Source organism: Triticum dicoccoides, chromosome 5A (assembly GCF_002162155.2).
Source record: "Triticum dicoccoides isolate Atlit2015 ecotype Zavitan chromosome 5A, WEW_v2.0, whole genome shotgun sequence".
NCBI classification, from domain to species: domain Eukaryota; kingdom Viridiplantae; phylum Streptophyta; class Magnoliopsida; order Poales; family Poaceae; genus Triticum; species Triticum dicoccoides.
In genome coordinates, this window is record NC_041388.1 from 583,586,619 (window position 1) to 583,594,292 (window position 7,674).

Below are 7,674 nucleotides of genomic sequence, written 5' to 3' on the forward strand. Positions count from 1 at the left end.
CCCTGCCACACACAAACTTGACATGTGCTCTCTAACGTTTCGGTAGGCCAGTCGCCCTATATCTTTGACTTGTACACACACACAATTTCGATGGCTCTCTTCATCGATCTCGCACCCACCCACTTGATCCTCTCTTCGACTCTATCGATAGCTATGACCCCTCCCTCTCTTCTCGTGGATTTCCAGACCCTCTATGTATGATATGGATAGGCCTCCATTTCACACACATTGCATGCAAAATTTTGTTTGAGATGTCATCGACACATATTCCCACAAATAATTCACGAAATCAACCCCCACCCCACCCCCACCCCAAAACAAAAAACACTCATGAATGCAGTTTGTATCTCTCACACACACCCACGTAGGTGGGGGACATGCACGAAGAGAAGAGGTGCATGCACGGCGCACGTACTCCCGTCTCTTTCCCAACCACACCCGCGAGGGTACACGGTGGAGCTCAGTTCTGTACGAAAAAGGCAGCCCACATGGTAATTTGGCACATGTACTGGTTGTCCACTTGGTGGAGGGAGGATCGTCTACCACGGGTGAACAAACAAATTGCGACTTGACGTGTTATGTTAAAAAAAGAGGCAAACCATGTGGGGCCTACCTTAGAGGCAAGGCTCTATTCACTGGAGTACTTTTGATGTGTCCCGTCAACTCGCAGAACACGGAGAAGCTTGCTTAGTATGCCGTCTCCCCCGCCCACGGGCGCGGTGGCTCGCAGGATGAGGTGAAGCTTGCTTACTACGCCTTACGCCCGCTCCCTCGCCCATGCACGTGGTGGCTCACAGGACGAGGAGAAAAATTTACTACTCCCTTCGTTTACTCTCGTCCCTACTACCTTGGTTATAGAGATTATATCATATTGTTTGGAATATATATGTCCTTTAGTAGATTTCAATATGAACTACTAGTACATACTCCAAACACTGATGTATATAGACGTATTTTACAGTGTAGATTCACTCATTTTGCTCCATATGTAGCACTCTCCCTCGCCCCTCGACCCCGCCCACGTGGTGGACGTGCAACAATTCATTCGGTCTCATATAGCCAGAACAATATATACTGCACTACCATTATTGCTCGACTTCCCGAAGAGGCGAAGAGCCAATCGCAAGGTCAATATTTTGGAGATGCCAAGTGCAAGGTTATAGGAGAACGAGTAGTAGGTGCCGCGTCATTTATAAAATAGTTTTTTTCTTCAGTGGCACGTACGCAATATGATAGGTTCATATGGAGAGAAAAGGAAACCGCTCCACTATATACATAGTCAGGACGGGCCAGCCTACACGGTTGCTTGCTGTGGTTGCTCTCTTCACACTCTCTCGCACAAAACGACTGTGGCCACATCTCTAACATCCCGGTAGATCACGTCCGCTTGGGGAAGGGGTGGATGCTTAGTGTAGATGCGGTGGCCGTCGCCGACGGCGAAAACCCACTGTCGGCACGTCCCGATCAGGGGTCCCCGCCGTTCTCTCTCATAAAGCTGGTGAGGTTGCCTTCGTCCCTTGCTCACTGCCGCGACGTGGGCAGTTGCCGCCTCCCGCCGCCCTCCTCAAGGTTGAGCTACGTCCCTCAGGTACAACTCCCTTTACAGCCGGCTTGCACCACTGCTCCAGCTGCCCACATCACTCCCTGTGGATATTTCTCTACTTCTTTGCCCCGCACATACCTCTACTGGCTTCTACGTACTGTATTTGTGATGAGTTTATGTCTCATCAACTAGTCCCAGTAATCTTATTCTAATCACGCCTGTTCAATTTCTTTGCCACAGGGATGCTCATCTCGATTTTGGTGAAACTACACAAAATGATCCGATGGTCAAAAGGTTGCAAACTTCATTTATTAGGAAGCTCGAACGTTGCCAGCAAATTGAAGCCTGGTCAGGATTCACGGTTCAAGGACTAGGGACTGCATGGATCTTTTTTTCTTTAGCTGCCTCTGTTCCAAAATAAGTGTCAACTTTAGTAGTAGTACAACTTTGTACTAAAGTTTGCACAAAGTTGAGAAACTTATTTTGGAACGGAGGGAGTGCATATTTGCTATGATCTGTCAATCATTGAGATGCAATAGCATGCATGTTAGTCTCCTTTGTATTTGATGAAATGTTGCAACGGGCAACCTTGCACGCAAGATACACATAACAGAAGCTGGAAGCTTCATAGCATTGTACAAATTTATCTCACTGATAAATTACAGTACGTAATATACTAGTACTTCCTTCATTCCTAAATATAAGTCTTTGTAGAGATTTCACCATGAACCACATGCGGATGTATATAGATGCATTTTCAGTGTAGATTCATTCATTTTGTTCTGTATGTAGTGGAATCTCTACAAAGACTTATATCTACTAGTAATAGCTAGCCCCCACTACTAGGAATTCTCTATCCTCTCCTTGAGCCACATCATCAAAATTGATGTAGCCGTTAGATGAAGTAAATCAGTCCATAATAGCCGTCTGATCTTGACGTTGAGAGGCTCCGCACTAAGCCACATGCAAGCATGCAGAAATACTGTGCCACATGCATGTGAGTGGGTTTTAAATCACATCAACATGTCTGCATGCAAGCATGCACCAGTAGATGCATGTAAGTGAGCTTTTAAGTCTCATTAACATGTCAAAAAGAAAAATATAATCCCATTATATAGTAGGAGTTGGCTGATCTTTTTTCCTTACGTGGGATGATCTAAATGATGATGGGAGTTTATTTAGTTTGGCTACCACATTTGTCATGCGGTTATAGAGTTATTTTTGTTCTATGAAATCGATAATTTTGCGCAGAGAGATATACCGCTGTTCCGCGCCAACGCGCAGGGACTCATCTATTAACATTTAGGAATGGAGGGAGTTCTATGTAAAGAGTTAGGTGTCGCACGGTGATACTGTGAGGTGGGCCATGTAATCACTGAGCCTGCGTGTTTTCACTGCTCTTGCACGCCTCTGCTGTAAGAATGGAGAAAATTGTAATCTAGTAGTAGTAGTATACCTCCTTTCGCCAAAAGCGTGGGACATCCAGCAGTCCTAACACCTCAGTAATAAAGACCAATGAGCTGTCAAATCACATAGACCCAGCAGTAAGTTGGACGGACGAAGCAACCATCACTCTTGCGCCAGTGAGAGGTCGCGTCCGCTCTGCCTGGGCATGAATGCGGCACCGATTCTTTGGAGCGGCGCTGACCGTTTCGGGCGGGAAGCGCGTGCGGGCGATGGAGGGGATTTGGGTGGGCCAGGCCGGTCAGGAGCGGGCGTGGCAGCTGTCCGCATGTCCCTACCGGACACGCCCGGAAACGAGAGGATGCACCGACTTTCACGGCTAAAATCGTACACTACACAACTTCTCTCTGTAGGAGTAGGTCGATCTGTCGCTCTCTCTAACACACACATGGTGTTAAACACACACACACACACACACACACACACACACACGCACGCACGCATGCACGCACGCACGCACGCACGCACACACGCACCTTGGTCCCGTTGCACCTTCTAACGTGACTTATTACACCTAGATGGAGGGAGTAGTAAGTATACGAGATACGGTGGCACACTGACTTAAGTCGAATACAAGTGCCCAAAATTTGTGTGCATGTTATAATAAGGATTCACTTAAAATAGTACGTGAGCGAACAGAGGGATCAATTGGACAGTGTTCCCGAGCAGTAGCGAGATGTGTGAGGTAAGATACACCGCTGGCGCTTCTAATTTTTCTTATTAATTTGTTTGTTTCACCCTCTGACTGGTGGGACCCAACGTACTACGTGGAGAGAGGTAAGGTGACTAAGGCTGCATTATTTCTGCACCATTGTGGATAGTCTTACCACCAAAGACACATGACACGATTATTATTGAAATCCCAATGACTTCCACACATACAAAAAACACGGCATGCTTGTCACACGAATGCAGGAATGTATAAAAGGTTATTTCCCTCTCGTTGAACATAACTGGAGGGTTGTGTAGCTGGTTAGCCTGTTCGCTCACTCTCTCGCACTCTCCCGTTGGAGCCTCAGCGCTTGTAGTTGCTCTCTTCACACTCTCTCGCCCTCTCCAGATCTAAACAAGACTTCGTTGGCCTCTCTCTCCCCTCACTGCTGCTCAAAGAGCCGGCAGGATCCATCCGTCGGGAAGGGAAGGAGGCTTAACGCTGTCGCCGTCGGCGAGGGACTACCGGCGCAGCTGTTCACTTTCCACCCAGCGGCAGCGCGGGAGGGCCTCCGACCCCTTCTTCTTCGCCGCCGTCCCGTCGCCCACCGAACCACGCCCCAAGAACCTTAAGGTATAATTTACTTACTCCACATGCATTGCTCTAGCGGCATGTATACCATGAATCTAGGACATTGTTCAAAGAGGAAAGGAGTGGGGAAATAGTGGGAAAAGTTGTATATAGTATGAATCTAGTACGTGGTTCAAAGAGGAAATGAAGGGGGAAAGTTGTATAGCATTAATCTATGACGTGGTTCAAAGAGGAAAGGAATGGGGGAAAGTTGTATCGCATAAATCTAGGACATGGTTCAAAGAGGCAAGGAAGGGGTGAAAGTACTAGTTCAAAAAGGAAAGGAAGGGACAAGGCTGTAGAGTTTGAGGAGGACTAGATTTGCTGCGCTCACATAGGGAAAGGCGTCTAAAGATAATAAAACTGGGACCAACACAAATATGCTCCTTGGTTGCTTGTTCTTTGTTGCAACAGACTGTGCATGACCATAGTACATCGATAGATGCACATGGTGCTGGTGCGTCCACTGTCCCGTGCAACCCATTAGCTGTTGTTAATCTAAGGCCCTGTTTGGTTAAAAACTCCCTAGTCCCTACCTGCTGGGTTCCAGGGACTAAACATGGACTAGAGGTTATTAAATGACATGCTAAAAGACCATGTTACCCCTAGTAATGAACTAATAGAGACATGGTGCGATGCATGGCAGGGGAACTGTTGGAAAAAGTCCCAAAAAGACTCCCTCGGGGTCTTCTTTCTTTAGTCCCGAATGCCCACTTTTAGTCCCTAAAAGTCCCTCCTCTTTGGTTTAGATGGGACTGACACGGAGTTTTTTTAGTCCCTACACCAAAATGTCCCTGTAAACAAACACCCTCTAATAATGCCGCTGGAAAATTGATGCAATGCCACAGTTAATAGAAAATTACATGTTTAACGAATTTTATTGTTAATATAATCTCTATGTTAATATTAATCAATGCCACCGTTTGAGAAATGCTACTGCCTTGCTTTCTTTCCCATTTAGATAAGGTAGATGCTTCTTTTTGTTGGCTTCTGTGTCATCCACCGTTATTGACCACTAATTGTTTCCTTTGCACCTCTGTGTAAACAGGGTTATCTACTTCACCTCGTTGCCATTGTGACCTTTTGTTGCACTGCACAAAACACTTTTGTTTTAAGAGTGTTTTGTGCAGTTCAACCAAAATGTCACACCGACAACGTTGCTTGATTGCTTGATCTTAGTGGAACTGCATAAGAGGAGATCTTACTTCCTATCCGTTAAGGCGAATTTGGTTCAGATCTTCTTATTGTGAGTTGTTTGAATTCCGCATCATGAGAGGTCAGTACTAGCCTTCTTTCACATGATTCTGCAGTGTGCATTCATTTGTTGTGCTACTTGTACGATAATGTTGCTTGATTTTAGTGAACTGCACACATGGAGACAAGACTTCCAATTTGTATGTGCACTGTAATATCCCATTGAGGTAAGATAAGGATATTTCACAACTGCTGGCCTGTATTTTGCCACTTTCATCAGAAAATTAAGTTTAGTACTATACTTGTGCTCCCTAATTGACATGCCAAATCTTACATTGAAGGCGAAGCTTGTTTGTTATTGAACCAAGTGATGAAGGGGAAGAACAAGGGGAAGAAAAACAAAAATCAACTCTCGGTGCTGTAATGAAGCACTGGAACTGTGATGACACAAGTAATGATATAGTTTTGCATCTTAATTTATTGTTATGGCTGGAACGAGCAATTGTTTTGCCACTGATTTGATGCCACTCTTAATGTAATATGTAATTATCTCTACTTGTGCAAACAGGGATCTTCTTTGAAGATACCATATATTTTAGTGGAACTACACAAGAAGATGTTGGAAACGTTAAACTAATCGAGGAGTATATAGTAAGCATGGCCACCACCGTAGATTGCAACAGATGGTTCCGGAGAATTGCTTCATCTGTATGCTCTACACAATAAGCCTCCTGACAAAGGTTGGTACTCGCCCACTGATTTCATCCATATGATTGAGCTTTGTCATCTCTATTGGTGTTGTGCTACTGTTTAGATACTATCATGAAAAAGTGGTATTGTCCTTGAGAAGTGCTTCATCTGTGCTGTTTTAAATATTTCCTTTTCTTTTTTTTGAGCAAACAGTGATGCTAGCATTTAGTAGTCCTCTTTTCTTTGCACAACAGGATCATCTTCCTCTGAAGAAGAATATGGAGTAAGTGAAATGACTAGTTCCGATTATGCCAGGATGAAGAAGCCCTGTCTATCTTATCATCAGAAGGAGCAGTCGAAGGATGGTTACATTACTCCCCACAAGACCAAACTAACTTCAGCTCAGAAGGACTGACAAAATCTCCATTTTTTTGCTGTGATGCGCGAGTACAATGTTGTTCTAGGATTCTTTCTGGTGAGTTCCATTTTTATAAAACTGTGCTCTACGTGGACCATGTATGTGCCTGTTGAAACTGTCAATTCATAGTACAGTTTGCTCTATACTAATCACTTTTTTGTATTTGTGCAAGCAGGGGTGCTCAGCTTGATTTCAATGGGAACTGCACAAAATGTTCATGAATACATCGAATCATTCATTTCCACCACAAGAAAGGAGGTGCCGATAAGTTCAAGGTGTTGCAACATATAGGGGTGAAATCATACAAGCTACGCGCGAATTTGGTTGATTTTGGTGGAACTGCAAAAAAAGAATATTTAGCACGAGGTGCCATGTCAATGTCCGAACTGATGGCAAACCCTGCCCATGCCACAATCGTAGGCATTTGATATTTTGGAATGGGACAACCTTGTCAAATTTTGCTCATTAATTTTAGCAAGACATGCATTTGATATTTTTGAATGGGACGCCCTTGCTGTCAGCAGCGTCGATCAATTTTTTTCTTTATTCTTTAGTTGTGAAGTAAATGTTGCCTCTGACATGTGTGTCGCTGAGATGCATAATCATCAATTGTTTTGAATGTTCTCTATGAATTTCTAGGCCTGTGTGTTTGATTGCAATGTACAGAAACGCTAAAACCATGCTCAAACTCTTTGTACTACTTATGTTCCTTTTTACTTCACACATTGTGAAAGTGCATACTTTTTTGTATAAGATTGGTCAAAGTAGAGATACTTTGACTGCAGACAAAACTTGTATGCAGACTAGAAAGGACCGGAGGGAGTACATGTGAAACTGCTGCAAATGAGGTGATCACCCTGGGAATAATGCTAGTACATATTGTTTTGCATGTTCATCCAATGCCAGTGATACAGGAATTCCAACTAATCGAAATAAATTCATTCATACACGGTCGGATTTCATATAAACATGCCAGATTTCATTACATTTCATACATTCTTCAACTAAAAAGGGGTGCGCTGGAGGTATAATTAATTAACCGAAGCTACCCACCTGTGTCCCGCTGAGCCGAACAGAAGCTTC